This window comes from Kogia breviceps, chromosome 15, assembly GCF_026419965.1.
Source record: "Kogia breviceps isolate mKogBre1 chromosome 15, mKogBre1 haplotype 1, whole genome shotgun sequence".
Taxonomy (NCBI): domain Eukaryota; kingdom Metazoa; phylum Chordata; class Mammalia; order Artiodactyla; family Physeteridae; genus Kogia; species Kogia breviceps.
The window spans coordinates 42,144,684-42,164,711 of NC_081324.1; the positions used below are offsets into that span (position 1 = coordinate 42,144,684).

At 36.2% G+C, this 20,028-nt stretch overlaps 1 protein-coding gene across 11 annotated transcripts in view; it reads left to right on the forward strand.

Annotated features, from left to right (window-relative positions):
- NOL4 (nucleolar protein 4) overlaps positions 1-20,028 on the forward strand; it is a 398,638-nt gene that overhangs the window by 327,929 nt on the left and 50,681 nt on the right. The window lies entirely within an intron of this gene.

Below are 20,028 nucleotides of genomic sequence, written 5' to 3' on the forward strand. Positions count from 1 at the left end.
TAGTAATTTCAAACCAGCATTTCACAAATTACAAAAGGATGCATATAGAATAATCTGAATACATGATAACCTAAATTTAAGATATCAAATTAAAATTGAATTTTGTCTCTGTTATGACTCAGGTTAAAAATTAGGGGAGTTTTCCAAAAAGCCTGGAAGCACAATTTGTTTGGTCATGAGAATATGTAAATATCAAAATTTAGTGTATTATAATGAACTTACTTTTAAGAATGCATTTAAAAACATAAAATATATTCACCTCAATGGCACAAAAATTGAGAGTATATCCAATCGAATCTAAATCCATATATTATATATGAAAAGAGATACTCTCCTGTATTATTCCACTGGGAAAAGGTTAAGCAACATTTGTCTGCTCTCTCAGGCCATTGAAATAGAGCTGACTAACTGTCTCTATATTGCAATCTGCAGCCCGCAAGAATGAGGGCTAGATAGGAAAGTATCCAATGAGTTCACATTTATAGATGAGGAAACCTGGCTTACTTTTCTTCTCAGAGATAACTTGACTTAGGAATTTTCAAATCATTTCATTCATTAAGTAATCAGTGAAACACCACACCAAAATCTTAACCTTGTTTTTATTTTAAACTTAGAAGTGACCCAGGAGAGCATGATCTGGCATTCAGTGACTATTGAAAGCAACGTCAGGAGAGCAGTGCCAAGAATTAGGAGATCTAACTCATGGAAATCTCTTACTTGAAAGTGTTAGAAAAGTTAGTCAAAAATGGTTTAAGCAAAAGGGAAATTATAAGCTCAGGTAACTAAAAATTCTAGCAGTAGTCCAGCTTTATATGCATGTGGTTGATTGTCTTATAGATAAATAGGATCTCTCTCAGAGGTCTCTTGGCTCTATACCATCTTTGTTGTTTCTATTCTCTGACAGGTTCTCCCTCATGGTAGCAATATGGCTGCAGAAGCTCCAGTTTTCCATCTTCCCTATTGACTGACTATGATTGGGTTACACATTCAACCCTGAAGCAACTGCTGGGGCCAGGAGAACAGAATAGGTTGCATGCTCAGTTTTGAATTTATGTATGTAGTCAGCTATACACAGTACATGGAATAAGAGTGGGAAAGGAAAATCAGGTACAGTTATTAAAAGAGGGATGGGAGGAGATGAATGCTGAAAGATCAAAGGAAAACAGTGTTTGCTCTAGTAGGCTCTATTAGTTTCCTAGCGATCCCATGACAAAGTACCACTAACTCAGTGGCTTAAAACAACAGAAATTTATTATTTCCCAATTCTAGAGTCTAAAAGTCCAAAATCGAGGCATTGGAAGGGCCATGCTGCCTCCAAAGCATCTCGGGAAGGATACTTCCTTACCTCTTCCAGCTTCTGGTACCCTTAGTCATCCCTTGGCTTGTAGCAGCCATCACTGCCTCCATTTTCACATGACCATCTGTGTCTACATCTCTTCTATTCTTATAAGGATACCAGTCATATTGGATCAGGGCCCACCCTAATTCACTATGGTCTCCTCTTAACTAGATTACATCTGCAAAGACCCTATTTCTAAACAAGGTCACATTTGTAGGTATTAGGGGTTAGGACTTCAACATATGTTTTTGATGACACAATTCAACTTGTAATGTCTACCCTCTCCCATCCTTGCCAAATTCATGTATTTCCCACTTGCAAAATACATTCACCCATCCCAACTTCATCAGAAGTCTTTACCCATTCCAGCATCAACTCTAAATCTAAAATCTCACCTAAATATAATCAACCCTAAAAGTCTCAAATCCTATCTTCTAAATCATCTAAATCCATTATGGGTGAGACTCTGAGTATGGGCCATCCTGGGGCAAAATTCCTATCTATGGACCCTGAAACCTAGAAAACAAGTTATATCTTCTGAAATACAATGATGGGAGAGGCATAGGATAGACATTCCCGTTCCAAAAGGGAGAAGTGGGAAGGAAAAAAGGGGTCACAGATCCCAAACAAATCTAAAACTCAACAGAGTAAATTCTATTAGATTTCAAGGCGTGAGAATAATTGTTTATGTCTCCATGCTCTGTCCTCCTACCACACCTGGGCAGCAGCCCCATCCTCCTGGCCGATATGGACGGTGGCCCTGCCCTCTCAGCCTGAGACATCTAGTTGGCTGGCCTCAGTCAGCTGTGCCTTCTCTGATCTCTGCATCTTTGGCTTTGCCCTAGGAGTCATTCTTCTTTCATTCCATCCTACTTCTGTCCCTTTCAGTTCAGGCTTGCAGTTTTTCTGCTGGTATAAAATTCTCAAAACCTTTATCAGTCTTCCATGGATGTCAAGGTGATCCACACTAGTTGACATATCCTTCCTGGATAACTTTGTCTCTATCCCTAGCTTTTGCTGAGATTGTTGCCTGGACCCATAAGTCACACACCTAATCTCTTTGGCATAGAGCTGTCCAGCCACACCCTGTTTCTAAAGCACGCTATCTGGAAAATATTCCAAATCATCAAGTGCCGGGTCCTTTGTGTTAGTAATTCAACCCATAACATAGGCTAATTCCAATTTTTGCATTCCATTTTTTAAAGGATGTGTGTATGTCTTTATGCCCATGTGTTACACCTAATGAGAGTTTACCAACAGAACTAGTGAAGGCATAGAATTTAAAGTGTGTCTATAAATGCAAAATATATAACTACTTCCAATGCTGTTTAAATGGAAAAAAATTATAAACTGAGTTTTATTTACTTAAGTATTTGAGGTAGAGCTAATATCTGTATTCATTTATTTGTTTTTTAAAATTACATGAGTTTTATCATAGGAGACAGTTATATATAATCTTTCTCTTTCTCTCATGCATAGTGTAGATAAACTCTTATACAAAATGAAATTTCACAGGAAAATGTGAAGGAATGCTAGTTATCTGAAATCAATGATAGAAATGGAGAGTACAAATATTGGAAGTACAATTTTTAAAAAAGAAGGTAAATATTAGCCCTATTGCCTATTGACAAATGTAACAAATATTTATGTTGTTACTGTCAAACATAGTAAATACTTTACACACCTCCACACCCTCACATCCACAAAATCTGTTCTTTTTTTAAAACATCTTAATATTTTATTTTTCCTTAATAAATGTTACATATAAGTGGCATGGACATATATACCCTACCAAATGTAAAATAACTAGCTAGTGGGAAGCAGCCGCATAGCACAGGGAGATCAGCTCAGTGCTTTGTGACCACCTAGAGGGGCGGGTGGGAGGGAGACGCAAGACGGAGGGGATATGGGGACATATGTATATGTATAACTGATTCACTTTGTTATAAAGCAGAAACTAACACACCATTGTAAAGCAATTTTACTCCAATATAGATGTGAAAAAAATTTTTTAATAAATATTATGTATAAAATAGGAATATTACAAAGATTTTAAATGGTTTGTTTTCTGCCTTAGAGACAAAGCTCTTACAGAACCCAGTGATTCATGCATGCAAACCCTGTATATATATATATATATCCCTGATCAAGGCCATTTGTAATTAGACTAATAATAAGTGCTTCTTAATGATGAGGAGGAAACAAATTATTAATGAGCTGCTTCTTGAAAAATACTGGCCATTTATTAGCTTTACAGTGCTGACCAAGGTTTAAATGTGTATATTCTGTTGTAAAATCCAACTAAAATTAACCTCTCTGTATATATTGCTGTCTTTTGTTTGTTTACCTTTTGCTTTTCCGTGAATATGAAAGCACTATAGAAAATTTGACAGTGATTTATTAATTATGGAGGTGCCACTCAAGGCAGGTCTGAAAAACTGTGTGTATCTTAGCACGAAGGCAAGTACATTAACAGCCCAGATGCATCCCTGTGCAAGGCTGAGGGGATAAACATCAGGGCTGCTTGGCTGCAAATTCCTTCCCTTAATCCCTTCCCGAACAACCCAGTCAGGAGAAAGAAAGGGCCTGCATCTCTGCTTTTGTAACATGTCAGGGCCCTGTGTTCTTCGAACCTCAGATGTGAAGTCAATATAATGGATGCTTTTGTATTAAGTAACTCAGGAGCCCCTGTTCATGAGACACAGATGAGGAACCTGGGGCTGGGCTATAGCTGTGGCCACAGGGTCCAATGCAAAGATGGATCACACTCATTAGGTCTTATGAGTATTTCCAGGAATAATTCAGTTCCCCTGCCTTGTAACATGTGACTTCCTTCAACAAGTCAGAAAAGCACTGCTGCAGTATTTTGAAGATAAATAAATAAATAAAAATAAAACGGAATTGAATCATTCGTTTCCCAGTACATTAAACCTATACATTTCAAAAGTATATAGGAGGGATGGCAGAAGGCAGACGTTTTTTATTTGGCCTGAACATCGCTGTAAAATGTTTGCATTTGAAGGATTTTCAATGAGGCATGTGCTCTTGAATTTTCCACTGTCCCCACATCTTCCCATTGTCCCATAGCCAGACCTCTTCACCAGATATATACCTTGCCCGGTCCCTAGAGACAGTTGAATTTGACGCTTTGTAATAGATCAAGACTTTTGAAATACCTAGTATTAGCTGCATCTTTTATCATTGAAACATATGTGCCAATATTTTTGCTTTAAAAAAATAAAGCTTTACTAATCCTTTGAAAAAAATAATTAGGTTGAGAAATAAGATAGTCTTGAGATGCTTATCCACTCCAACTTATATGAATGCAAAGATACTACCTCCTCCACACATTTCTATGGCAGTATAGAAATTTATGATTAAAGAATAAGAAATAGGAATAAGAAAGCTATTTAAATTTGACTCTTCTCTATATTTTAGCATGGATGAATATATGGTTTTGCCCTTGAGAGAATACTTGCTATGTTAGAAGTAATACATATATCAGTCAGATTTTATGAGTATATGAATATACATCAGTCAGAATATACGAATATAAATCAAACTCAAGCTGACTTACAAATTTTGTCCTTAACCAACCACTGAATTAAGGTTTACTTCCTTAAAATCCTAACTTTTTTTGCTTGATTTCCATTAGCTACTTGAAACGAGCAGCCTTGCTTGGCACAAAATATGAAAGGGAAATAACTGGGCAGATATTTCTTACCACCTTGACATGAGTCTATCAATTTTGGTTTTAAACAGAGTTGTCTGTTATTCCTGGCAAGTTCCGAGGGAAGATAAGCCTCTGAGTCCCCAAATAAGTAAATATATTATTTATGTTTGGTCATAGCAAAGATATGTTTAGTTTAAAAATGGGACCAGAGTCTCTAAGCTAGGATTATAACACATTTATAAAGAAAAAAAAAAAAAAAAATTAAAAAGTCATTTAAAATGAAGGATGCCTGGCATTAAGCATCCTGAAAGCCCACAGCTCATAAAATACTTTAAAGTAGCGGAAGGGGAGGAGACCTTCAGGATGGCAGAGAAGTAAGACACGGAGATCACCTTCCTCCCCACAAATACATCAAAAATACATCTACATATGGAACAACTCCTACAGAACACCTACTGAACGCTGGCAGAAGACCTCAGACTTCCCAAAAGGCAAGAAACTGCCCACATACTTGGGTAGGACAAAAGAAAAAAGAAAAACACAGAGACAAAAGAATAGGGACGGGACCTGCACCTCTGAGAGGGAACTGTGAAGGAGGAAAAGTTTCCACACACTAGGAAGCCCCTTCACTAGTGGAAACGGGGGTGGTGGTGGGGAAGCTTTGGAGCCATGGAGGAGAGAGCAGCAACGGGGTGCGGAGGGCAAAGCGGAGAGATTCCTGCAAAGAGGATCGGTGCCGACCAGCACTCAGCAGCCCTAGAGGCTTGTCTGCTCACCCGCCGGGATGGGTGGGGGCTGGGAGCTGAGGCTCGGGCTCTGGAGGTCAGATCCCAGGGAGAAGACTGGGGTTGGCTGCGTGAAGACAGCCTGAAAGGAGCTAGTGCTCCACGGCTAGCCTGGAGGGAGTCCGGGAAAAAGTCTGGAGCTGCCTAAGAGGCAAGAGACCATTATTTCGGCGTGTGGGAGGAGAGAGGATTCAGAGCACCACCTAAAAGGGCTCCAGAGATGGGAGCGAGCTGTGGCTATCAACATGGACCCCAGAGATGGGCCCGAAATGCTAAGGCTGCTGCTGCAGCCACTAACAAGCCTGTGTGCAAGCACAGGTCACTATCCACACCTCCCCTCCCAGGAGCCTGTACAGCCCACCACTGCCAGGGTCCTGTGATCCAGGGACAACTTCCCCTGGAGAACACACGGTGCAACTTAGGCTGTGGCAACGTCATGCCAGCCTCTGCTGCCACAGGCTCGCCCTGCATTCTGTGCCCCTCCCTCCCCACCGGCCTGAGTGAGCCAGAGCCCCCTTTAACCCCCTCCTGTCTGAGCAAAAAACAGATGCCCTCAGGCGACCTACACACAGAGGCGGGTCCAAACCTGAACCTGAACCCCAGGAGCTGTGCGAACAAAGAAAAGAAAGGGAAATCTCTCCCAGGAGCCTCAGGAGCAGTGGATTAAATCTCCACAATAAACCTGATGTACCCTGCATCTCTGGAATACCTGAATAGACAACAAATCATACCAAAATTGAGGCAGTGGACTTTGGGAGCAACTGTAGAATTGGTGTTTGCTTTCTGCATTTAATTTGTTTCTAGTTTTATGTTTATCTTACTTTAGTATTTAGAGTTTATTATCATTGGTAGATTTCTTTATTGATTTGGTTGCTCTCTTCCTTTTTTTTATATATAGATATACATATATTTTTCCTTTTGCTGTTTTTGTGAGTGGTATGTGCATGCTTCTTGTGAGATTTTGTCTGTATAGCTTTCCTTTTACCATTTGTCCAACGGTTCTGTCTGTCCTTTTTTTTTATACAGTTTTTAGCACTTGTTATCATGGGTGGATTTGTTTTTTGATTTGGTTACTCTCTTCTTTCTTTTATTTTCTTTTTTTTCCTTTTATCATAACTATTTAATTTTTTAATTTTTAATAATTTTTTGAAATTTTTTATTTAAATAACTTTATTTTTCTTCCTTTCTTTCTTTCTTTCTTCCTTCCTTCCTTCCTTCCTTTCTTTCTATCTTTCTTTTTCTTTCTTTCTCTTTCTTTCTTTTTTTTCTTCTCCATTTTCTTATGAGCCGTGTGGCTGACAGGGTCTTGGTGCTCTGGCCAAGTAGCAGGCCTGTGCCTCTGAGGTAGGAGAGCCTAGTTCAGGACATTGGTCTACCAGGTACATCCAATCTACAGATCATCCAAAATGAAAATCAATAAGGAAAAACAAACTTTAAATGATACATTAAATAAGATGGACTTAATTGATATTTATAGGACATTCCATCCCAGAACAGCAGAATACACTTTCTTATCAAGTGCTCATGGAACATTCTCCAGGAAAGAGCATATCTTTGGTCACAAATCAAGCCTCGGTAAATTCAAGAAAATTGAAATCATATCAAGTATCTTTTCTGACCACAATGCTATGAGACTAGTTATCAATTACAGGAAAAAATCTGTAAAAAATACAAACACATGGAGGCTAAACAATACATTACTAAATAACCAAGAGATCACTGAAGAAATCAAAGAGGAAATCAAAAAATACCTAGAAACAAATGACAATGAAAACACGATAGCCCAAAACCTATGGGATGCAGCAAAAGCAGTTCCAGGAGGGAAGTTTATAGCAATACAGTCCTACCTCAAGAAACAAGAAACATCTCAAATAAACCACCTAACCTGACACCTAAAGCAATTAGAGAAAGAAGAACAAAAAAACCCCAAAGTTAGCAGAAGGAAAGAAATCATAAAGATCAGATTAGAAATAAATGAAAAAGAAATGAAGGAAACAATAGCAAAGATCAATAAAACTACAAGCTGGTTCTTTAAGAAGACAAAAAAAATTGATAAACCATTAGCCAGACTCATCAAGAAAAAAAGGGAGAAGACTCAACATCAAGAAAAAAAGGGAGAAGACTCAAATCAATTAGAAATGAAGAAAGAGAAATAACAACTGACACTGCAGAAATACAAAGGGTCATGAGAGATTACTACGAGCAACTAATCCAATAAAATGGACAACCTGGAAGAAATGGACAAATTCTTAGAAAAGCACAAACTTCTGAGAATGAACCAGAAAGAAATAGAAAACATAAATAAACCAATCACAAGCACTGAAATTGAGACTGTGATTTAAGGTCTTCTAACAAGAAAAGCACAGGACCAGATGGCTTCACAGGTGAATTCTATCAAACATTTAGAGAAGAGTTAACACTTATCCTTCTCAAACTCTTCCAAAATATAGCAGAGTGAAGAACACTCCCGAACTCATTCTGTGAGGTCATCATCACTCTGATACCAAAACTAGAAAAAGTTGTCACAAAGAAAGAAAACTATAGGCCAATGTCACTGATGAACATAGATTCAAAAATCCTCAACAAAATACTAGCAAACAGAATCCAATAGCACATTAAAGGATCATACACCGTGATCAAGAGAGATTTATCCCAGAATGCAAATATTCTTCAATATACTCAATCCATGTGATACACCATATTAACAAATTGAAGGAGAAAAACCATTTGATCATCTCAATAGACGTAGAAAAAGCTTTCAACAAAATTCAACACCGATTTATGATAAAAACCCTCCAGAAAGTAGGCATAGAGGGAACTTACCTCAACATAATAAAGGCCATATATGACAAACCCATAGCCAACATCATTCTCAATGGTGAAAACCTGAAACCATTCCTCTAAGATCAGGAACAAGACAAGGTTGCCCACTCCCACCACTCTTATTCAACACAGTTTTGGAAGTTTTAGCCACAGCAATCAGAGAAGAAAAAGAAATAAAAGGAATCCAAATTGGAAAAGAAGAAGTAAAGCTGTCACTGTTTGCAGATGACATGATAATATACATAGAGAATCCTAAAGACTCTACCAGAAAACCACTACAGCTAATCAATGAATTTGGTAAGGTAGCAGGATACAAAATTAATGTACAGAAATCTCTTGCATTCCTATACAATAATGATGAAAGACTTGAAAGAGAAATTAAGGAAACACTCCCATTCACCATTGCAACAAAAAGAATAAAATACCTAGGAATAAACCTACCTAAGGATACAAAAGACCTGTATGCAGAAAACTATAAGACTGTGATGAAAGTACTTAAAGATGATTTAATCAAATGGAGAGATATACCATGTTCATGGATTGGAAGAATCAACATTGTCAAAATGACTATACTCCCCAAAGCAATCTACAGATTCAGTGCAATTCCTATCAAACTACCAATGGCATTTTTCACAGAACTAGAACAAAAAATTTCACAATTTGTATGGAAACACCAAAGACGCTGAATAGCCAAAGCAATCTTGAGAAAGAAAAACAGAGCTGGAAGCATCAGGCTCCCTGACTTCAGACTATACTACAAAGCTACAGTAATCAAGACAGTATGGTACAGGCACAAAAGCAGAAATATAGATCAATGGAACATGATAGAAAAGCCAGAAATATACCCACACTCATATGACTACCTTACTTTTTATAAAGGAGGCAAGAATATACAATGGAGAAAAGACAGCCTCTTCAATAAGTGGTGCTGGGAAAACGGGACAGCTTGTAAAAGAATGAAATTAGAACACTCCCTAACACCATACACAAAAATAAACTCAAAATGGATTAAAGACCTAAATGTAACACCAGACACTATCAAACTCTTAGAGGAAAACATAGGCAGAACACTCTATGACATACATCACAGCAAGATCCTTTTTGACCCATCTTCTAGAGAAATGGAAATAAAAACAAAAATAAACAAATGGGACCTAACGAAACGTAAAAGATTTTGCACAGCATAGGAAAAACATAAACAAGACAAAAAGATAACCCTCAGAATGGGAGAAAATATTTGCAAATGAAGCAACTGAGAGAAGATTAATCTCCGAATTTTACAAGCAGTTCGTTAGCTCAATTCCCAGAAAACAAACAACCCAATCCAAAAATGGGCAGAAGAATTAAATACACATTTCTCCAAAGAAGATATACAGATTGCCAACAAACACATGAAAGGATGCTCAACATCACTAATCATTAGAGAATTGCAAATCGAAACTTCAATGAGGTATCACTTCACACCTGTCAGAATGGTCATCATCAAAAAATCTACAAACAATAAATGTTGGAGAGGGTGTGGAGAAAAGGGAACCTTCTTGCACTGTTGGTGGGAATGTAAAATGATCCAGCCACTATGGAGAACAGTATGGAGGTTTCTAAAAAAACTAAAAATAGAACTACCATATGACCCAGCAGTCCCACTACTGGGCATATACCTTGAGAAAACCATAATTCAGAAAGAGTCTTGTGCCACAGTGTTCATTGCAGCTCTATTTACAACAGCCAGCACATGGAAGCAACCTAAGTGTCCATCAACAGATGAATGGATAAGGAAGATGTGGCACATATATACAATGGAATATTACTCAGCCATAAAAAGAAACAAAATTGAGTTATTTGTAGTGAGATGGATGGACTTAGAGTCTTTCATACAGAGTTAAGTAAGTCAGAAAGAGAAAAACAAATACCATATGCTAACACATGTATATGGAATCTTAAAAAAATTGTGAAGAATAAAGACGCAGACATAGAGAATGGACTTGAGGACAAGGGGAGGGGGAAGGGTAAGCTGGGACGAAGTGAGAGAGTGGCATGGACATATATACACTACCAAATGTAAAATAGATAGCTCTTGGTATCAGCTGCATAGCACAGAGAGATCAGCTCGGTGCTTTGTTACCATCTGTGGGGTGGGATAGGGAGAGTGGGAGGGAGATACAAGAGGCAGGGGATATGGGGATATATGTATATATATATATAGCTGATTCACTTTATTATAAAGCAGAAACTAACACACCATTGTAAAACAATTATACTCCAATAAACATGTTTAAAAAAATGTAGTGGAAGGAATGAGTGAGCCCAATTAGTAAAAGGCAGCCTTCAGTGAGCAACCCCGAAAAGACATATATCTTAGAATGAGGTCCTCATTTTTAAATTAGCCTTCTATGCAATTGAAGATGATTATATTGGTTTTTCTGGTGGATATTGCTAAATACACAACTAATATAGCATTTTACTCTGTAGTACTCTAAGAGCTTTACAAAGATTAATATAACCTTACTTATATGTTCTCTGCAGTGCAGATAGAACTCTACATCTTTGTCCACCCAAAGACACCAGGACCAAAAGGGTGGAGGGCAGGGCCCAGCATTTTACTGAAACTCTGGATGAGCCTCTGATGAGCACTAGAATGTTCTTACATGCTGTTCACTGGTTTATACACAGAACTATATCCCATCGTTCCCTTTGCAAGGGCACATGAAAGGTAAAGGAGGAGGAAAGAAAGTTGTAGTTCATTTGCATAATTTAGGCTCCTGGAAATTAAAAACTATTCATTACCTTGGTGATTTCATACTGAAATTAAAAAAAAAAAAAAAAAAAAAGCTTCTCAGCAAATCCAGCCTCCTGCACAGTGCCTGTGTTAAACAAACGGAGTAAATCCCAACAAAGAGAAGTTTTGAAGTGAAGATAAGGCTGAATTCATGGAGAAATATCCTGTGCAGTTCCATTATTTTTCACTTTGTGTAATTTTATTTTTAAAGGCTATTTTAGAATAAAAACAATCCTTAATAATTGAATGATGTTTTTATTTGAAGCTATAGTTTAGGGCAGTTGGGAAATTTTAAAAGATTAAAAAACAAGCTTTTAAATTTAGGTGAAGATACACCTAAAAATAGATATATTTAGTACTAAGCACGCCAAAAAACTTAATGTTTAGCATCCATTATAGTATTATTTATTAGGTAAACAGAAAATAGAATATTTTTATTCGAAAAATTTCTCAATTCTATTGTCACATTCGTTCCCATTAAAATACATAAGCATTGGATATTAAAATGATATAGCTAGCCATCTTTCTTTTCTGCCTTTTGTGTCTTAAGTGCCTAATAAAATTAACTTATACTGTGGAACACTGAGTGGGTAAGATCTGCTTTGGCTACCAGTTTCGCTCTACCTGTTCTAGACACCTGTAAAAGAGTTCCCAGCAGTGTTTGACAGAGTAAGCCTGATAATGATAATTCCCTGATGAAAAAACAAATACTACTTTTTGTCTTCTTTAGTTAAATACCTTCAGTTCCTTTAACTTCATTATAAAGTGTTGAGATCTTCCAGCAACCTGGTTTTTCCCACCTGGATGATGTTCGGCCTATGATGGCTTATAGTGCGGCTCCCCGGAATCCTTGACTTGCTCAGCCAAGCACATCAGTTAAGTCTGCACACTACACAGAGTTCCCACATTTAGATCTCAGTTACTATACTTAGCACTATGTGAACTTGGATAAGTCCCTTGGCAACCTTTGTGCCTCATATTGTTAAAATGAGAGTTTAACAATATCCAATTCATTGGGATGGGTGGATCAAGATAATATGACAGTCAATTAGCACAGTTCCTGGCATATAGTAGATGCCCAATAAATATTACCTGATAATATAATATTTCTCTCTTTTTTTGAGTTAGCATCATTCTTTATTCAAGGAATAATTAATTGCCAGTAGGTCCACATTCTAGGCATTATATACTTTTATTAATGCAGCCTAAGATGACATTAGATATTTTTGTCTAATTCATCTGTATGTTAAGTCTACTATTATGCATTCCTAATATTAAACGTTCTCTATTGCTAGACTTAAATCAATTATAATTAAATCTGAAGTGTTACCTGTTTCCCATGCTAACCTGTAAGTTCACTGGAAGCAAACTTCCTGTCTGTATCTTTCACTATAACTGCAGTGTCTTGCACATTGTATGTGCTCAATAAATATTTAAATAAATGTTTTAGTTAATTATAACTGTACATTTTTGCAGAGGTGCTAATGTTATATTTCTTCCTCATTTTGTGTGTATTGGTCATGTTTTAGATTTACGTGTAAGGCTATACTTTTAGCCCCGTTAAATTTGTCTTATAAAGTATTAGCCTATAATGAAGTTGTTCATATCCTGTTGCTGTTGACTCCCCATTGTTTAGTGTTTTCCCTCCTTCTTCACATCTTGTTTCTGAATGTTCAGTATTTTGTCATTGTACTTATGTGTCTCAATTTAAATATTGAATAGCATAGGGCTTAGGTCAAAACCCTGTGGCATGCTTTCTAAAGATCTTTCTTCTTGTTGCACCAATTTGTTCATTAGTCTTTGGATGTGGTCATTCTATTAGATGTGAATCATCCTCATGGTACTGACTTTCAGCAACTCTGCCTTATTTTGCCACATGCCTTGTTTTATGTATAGAAAGTCACAATGATCTGCCTTTCTATTAATAGTTCTTTCACAAAGAAAATGAGATAAATTTACTAGGTGTTGTCTCTTACCACTATTAACAGAGTTTTAAAATGTTTCATTTATAAACATTAATGACTTACACTGCCATTATAATAGAAACTGTGATTTTTCTGCTTACATATCTTAAATTTTCTTTTTCTATCAAAGAGAACTTCAGATAGAGTTTGCCATCTCATATATTAAAACCATTTCAAAAGGCAAGAATCTGAAATAAAAAGATACACTTAATGTAACTCTCCAAATGCTAAATATATTGCATTGCTTCACAAACTTTTCCTACCAGTAATCTAATACATTAAAGTTTTAAAGTGTACATGTCTTCTGACATGGAAAATTGAATCCTTGCCTTTATCTCTACCCCACTAAAACCCTACTAAAGTGATTGAAAGTGAAAATAAAGAGTTTAGATCTACACGGAGGTAGAGAATGAGGGAGGACTCAAGAAAGGATGAGAGATTCACCTCATTTTTGTAAAATGGAAATCTGACCTCCAAGTGACTATAGGAAGATACTGATAAGGAGCCATTCAATCCCTGTAGCTCCTGGAACGTCTAAGAACTGAGGGCACCAGGTATTTCAGAAAGTGGAGTTACATGAATATGAAAATAAGATAATCGATTCAGTGTATCCGAGAAGTTATTAGACCCCCTAGATGCCCTCCTCAATTCTGTATTACCAGGAGACCTCCTTTTCTTCCCACCCAAGGAGGAGATAAGAGGTTTATTCTGTAGAGAAATAGAGGCAAAAAGCTCAAAACCCAGGGATACCAGTTATAGCAGCAAGAGAAATATTCTGAAAATGTGCAAAATAAATTCTTCAACCTAAAGATGACATATCTCTGCTACAGGTCTTTTTCACTTTTTAGCTCCAAAAATAGACAGCCTAGTTATTCCCTTCACTAAGGAGACTAGAATTCTTCTCTTGAAAATTGAGGAGCCAGAGAGGGAAAGAACTGTAGATCCTGGCACTCAAATATCAGAAGCAAAGCAAAGAACAGAAGAAAATTGTTAAGCAAAACAGTTCATATCCTCAGAAAGATTAAAAAAAATAAAACATATTTTCTCAAAATGTGAAATTAATGCATGAAAAGGAACAATAAACAAAATCAAAGTCTTGGAATATAAAAAATACACATGATAGTCAAAAAGCATTTTAAGAATTGGAAGGCCATTTGGGAAATTACCCAGGAATTTTAAAAAATAGACAAATAATGGAAAATGAAATACAAAGGGTTTTTTTTTGAAGGATCAATTTAAGACAACCAACATCTGGATAATTCGAGTTATAGAGAAAATAGAGAGGAAGGAATTATCAAAAATAATTTTTTTTTCCTAAAACTGAAGAATCTGCATTAGCAGGATGAAAGAGCCCATAAAGTTATCAGGAGAGTAAATGCAAAAAAAACCTACATCAATCACATCATCATGAAAGTTCCAGAGCACATGAGATAGAGAGACAAATTTGAACTCCAAGCTCCAAGGAGGGAAGAAAAAAGTCACGTATAAAGAATCATAAAGCCAGAGGATGTTAACCAGCAAAAACATTCTCAACACTAAAAAATATGGGAGCAAAACCTGCAAAATTATGAAGAAAATTTTATATCCAGCCAAATTATCAATCATACATGAAGGTAAAAATAATTTAAAATAATTTTCTGGAGTCTATCTTATGTATAGCCTTTCTCAGAAGGTTACTGGAGAATATTGTCCACTGGAATAATAACATAACCCAAGGAAGAAGTTAATGAGTCCAAGAAGAGAAAAGACAAAATGGGAAAGAGGGAAAAAGATATGGAGAATGACACTATGTCATAGACCTAGAGAATCCTCTTTCTAGATTGGAATGAAAGGATAAAGAGTTCCAGGAGAGGGGGAATATGGAACTGATGGAACCCCTGATGGATTTGATGATATGGAAAATATTCCAAGAGGTTTTATATTTGTGATAGAAAACTTGGGGGAAATTAGTAATAGTGTCTTGGAATATTAGCCAATTAAAAATAGTGTTTTGGAATACATACACCACACAAAAAATTTTTAATACTGAGGGAATAAAGAAAGTGTACTCGTCGTTCACTGATTGGCTCAATAGTGAACAGAACTGTGTCATTCTGAGTCCCAGCAGGTAACCTGTTCAAAAGAGTAATTGGAGACTGTTTAATAAAGGGAGTATTTACATAGGTGTGAGATGGGCCAAGGGAATCAAGAAGAGATGGTGAAGTACTCTAGGACTAGCAAGCCTGGAGGAGCAATGGAAAGAAACTATTAGCAGAACCTGATGGGAACCAAAGCCATGGAAGAGGGGCTGTCTTATAGGATGCAGGAGCACAGCAGCTCCCAGACCATGGCACGGCAGGAAAGGGTACTGTGGGTTAAATACCCTCTACTCTCCTCTCTAAACTCCTGTCAGGGCTTCCTGTTGATGAAACCCTAGCAGCCAGAGAGCAGGTGAGCCCAGCTGTTAAGTTCACGGTGGTTATACACCCAGGAAGCAGTGTTAGAGAGTGCATCTAGAGGGGAAAATTGAGAATATTCAGTGTACCAGCAAAAGCATGTGTTGTTACAATTTCTTGTTGTAAGGCAAATTCTAGTCTAAGCTATATGATGTTTACATTACCTAATTTAACCAAACCCCAGGGATCATAGAGATCTTTGGATATGAGGAATGTTTCATATCAAGTGTAGAGTGGATTTCAGTGCAATGTTCACACACACAGACACACTCACACAGAGACACACCCTCTTCCCCTGTATCTTCACATGACTGCCTCTTCTTTATCGTTCCATTTCTTGGCTGATTGGCATACGTATTTTTCTCAGAAAGACACCCTCTGGAACACCCATCACCAATCATTCTTTTACATAACTCTATTTTATTTCATTTTTAATGGTTACCACTATTGAACTTAGTATTATAACTTATATTTTTTATTTCTTCTTCTTGTCTAGTCTCTCCCCTGCCTCATACCTCTATAGGTCCCTTGAGGGCAGGGATCTGAGAATCTATCTCCACTACTTTGCTGAATGTGTAGCCCAGTAAATAGAAGGGATTCAATAGAACATTGTTTAAGTAATTCACTAAGAAATAAAATGGCTGTATAAGATTTTGTCCTGGATGGTACATATGAGATAATAAAAAAGGGGCCTGTTGAATATGGCACAAATCTCTATCTCAGGAGACTACAGAGATAGATGAAGGTGTCGTTCATCGAAATCAAGAATTCAGAAGGCAGAGCAAATTATGGCTGGAAAATTAAGAGTGGGAGAAGATAAAGTGTATAATTTTGACATACGTACTCAGTGGGATGCACTTGTGGGGCATGCAGTTAGTTATGTGCAGTAGGTATTTGAAAATGCGGACCTGGGAAAAAGTCTTAATTACAGACTTAGATTTAGAGGTCTTTGGTGTAAAGAGGTAGATGAAGTCATAAACCAGATGAAATCTTGCAGGGAAATTAACAGACTCCGAGAGAATAAAAATGGAAGGGTAAAAGAAGCTGAGTTACATTGTTTCTACCAAAATTTATTATGGAGTAGGGTAAAGTAGTCCAATATCTTAAGGAAGATATTACCACTACTCTTCAAACACAAGTATGTTCAAGAACACTAATGGATTTACTTGTGTGTATGTTTGAGAAGTTAGAGTACAGAACTCCTAAAAATTACTGACTTCTTTAATAATTAGTTTTTCATTGTAGCTGGAAATAAAATTATAAACTTTATATCTGATATTTGAAGAAATATGTCAACAATGATATTTCTCTTCTTACTAGATACTCTCCACCCACAGTCAACATGGTAAATCAGAACATTATATACGTATAACACTATCCATGGTAAATCAGAAGCAGTATTATTAAGGAGAGGAAAGTTAACAAAAAAACATATTTTACTTATGTGTACATATAACACCAACATGTAGTCAGACTTAAGTGATGCGTTTTAAATTCATCACTAGATTATTTTTAGATCATTTCATGTTGTTTCATACACGTTCCCTTTAAAACTTATTTTCACATTAATGTAAAAGCATTATCACTCAGTGATTGAGGCATCACCATTTTGATGGCTTTTCTAATTACCTTAGTTTGACTATTTCATAATGAATATACTTGAAGTATCAAAATGGATGGGTAATTTTTGCACCCAGTTTAAATTAAATTATAATAACCTGTAAGCTTTTATTTCAATGTGTGTAGGAATTAAGATCTCAATTACATGGCTCCTTCAAGATACATAATTCAGATGGAATTATGTTTATTATCTGACTGCACATAATGTTCATTAAAAGTAGCTGTGAAGGAATCTATTATGCAGAGTGACATTCGGAAGGGAGTGTTCTTTTTTCTGCTCATGCAACCATGCTGGCACACCTGTTTCTAATTTTGCAACCACATATGATTACCTCCCAACATCCTGTTGCAATAGCATCATTAGTCAAGTTTTTCTACTTACTCAAAAAGAAATAGGAAAAGATGAAAATTGTCTGCCATGGCCAAGTTTAAAAAAAAAAAAAAAAAACTTTCATTGTATTTTTCAAAGTTCTTTTTCCCAGTTGAGCCTAATTTTCTTAAGCCGGTAGTAAAGACTTCCAGAATCATACCTAGAAGATTTGGGGTAACTGACATTGGGGATAAATAAATCGTATCTGAGAGGTCACTTTTAAAGTGCTTGGCCTGAGTTTTGTCATTTTATGTAGCCATTTGTGACAACGTATTCAACCATACTTTTAACATAAATTGTAGCCTGATCTTGTACTTTGGGAAAACTGATATTCACAGAAATGAAAAGAAAGTCAGTTTGTTTCTCTTAATGTATCTTCTGAAGTGACATGTGTTATTTTTATTTGATCTGAGCAAAAATGTTACAGTCAAAAACAGCGCTAAAACTTATGAGATAATTTTAGCATTAAACAATACTATATATACATGTTATTATATGTGGACAAAATAAAATAAAAATATAATCTTATTATCAGACTAAAATTAACTAGCAGAAACGTATTAAATCCCTTTAAAACTCTGCTTTATGTATCAAATTTGACCACATTGTTGATAAAATAATGCACCTTTCCAGGCTGCCCAACATCATACGCTAGTTAGCAATTATGCAGGTTTTAGCCTTAATCTTCTGACATCACCATGTTAATAGGATTCTTATGTAATTACTAACGGTTAACTGCTCTAAAAAAAAAAAAAAATCTTATTGATCTCTGTTGTGCTTCTCAAAGTTTAACTGCTAAAAATATTTGTTCTGAATTTTTATTACAACTGTAATACTTATTTGTTCTGGATTTGATTTCAGCTGTAATATTTTTATAACTAAAGATTCTAACATAGCTATAGTGTTTAGAATCTTGCTTTAGAGAAATTTTTAATTGTTAGAATAATTGTGTTGGTGTTTTTTTTAGACCTCATCTTCAGTAGGATGTTTGGTTCAAGGTCTTTGATCTCTAGCAATCTGAGAACTAAAGAACTAATTTATATGTACAATTGAAGTCTTTGTTCTCTTTCTATGACATCTTTTACTTTCTCTTTTCTTTCCTTGCATTTTTTTCATAAAGATAATTGTATACAGTAGAAGAGATACAATAATTTCAAATAAATAGGTCCTACTTCTTTTGTTTGAGGGTGTCTGAGGGATAGATTAGAGATTCAGGGAGAATAGTTGTTAATCTGGAATTTAGATTATAAGGAAAATACCATCCTTCTGCCTCCTTACTTTTGATGAAGGGCATACGTAAGTCTGCTGTACCTACATAACACTTTTTGATTTCACACAAAAGGTTTTTAAAAAGTACTAAAAAATTTTAAGCACATTTTAGTTTGTTATTCATTGTTAGATACATATGTGAAAATTTTGGGAAAAAGATTAAAATTTAGATGACAAACCATCATCAGAGGCTATGACACATAAAATAATTCTAGGTGAGAAACTTTCTGTATGTCAGTGCACATATGTGGCAATTTAGGTAACTCAGAATATTACACTGGTAAGATTTCTTTTTTCAGTTTAAGGTATGACCAGAGTATAGAGTGCAAGAGAGGAAGTGACAGAAGATGTGGCTGGAAAGACTGTTGTCAAACTCTGAAGGAGTTTGGATGCCAGGAGTTTTGGGTTTTGTTCTCTAGGAAACAAGAAATCTCAGGAACTTTTAAAGAGAAATCAACATAAGTGATTTTTAAAAGATACATTTGAGAAGATGTGGACAAGATGTGTAGGGGCAAACACTGGTCAGGGGGTTATCATGATAGCCCAAATGAGGGATTATGGTGCTCTGGATTATGTATTAGCAATGAGTGTTTCTCAGATGCATGCCAATGAAGGTCATTTCCAAGATGGAGCTGAGAGGGCTTGGTTATTGTTTGACTGAGGGAAGCCTGTATAAGAGAAGAAAAAAATCTTGGCATTATGCAGTAACTAGAACAAGAAACATTGGTGATAGAACAGGTGTTGTTTTGATTTTTAATTTAAAAATTTTGCAAGGGGTGTCTGGAGGAAAGAGAAATTTAATTTCAAAGTGTTAAATGGACATAACTGAATAATAGGAAATGCAGGCGTGAACCTCAGAGGGAAGGCAGAAACTGGAAATGAGAAATTGAGAGTAACAGTTATATAGGTAATATCAGAAACCATGTCTGCCATAGAATCACCAGATAGAGTATTGCAACTATCCTACCAAAAGG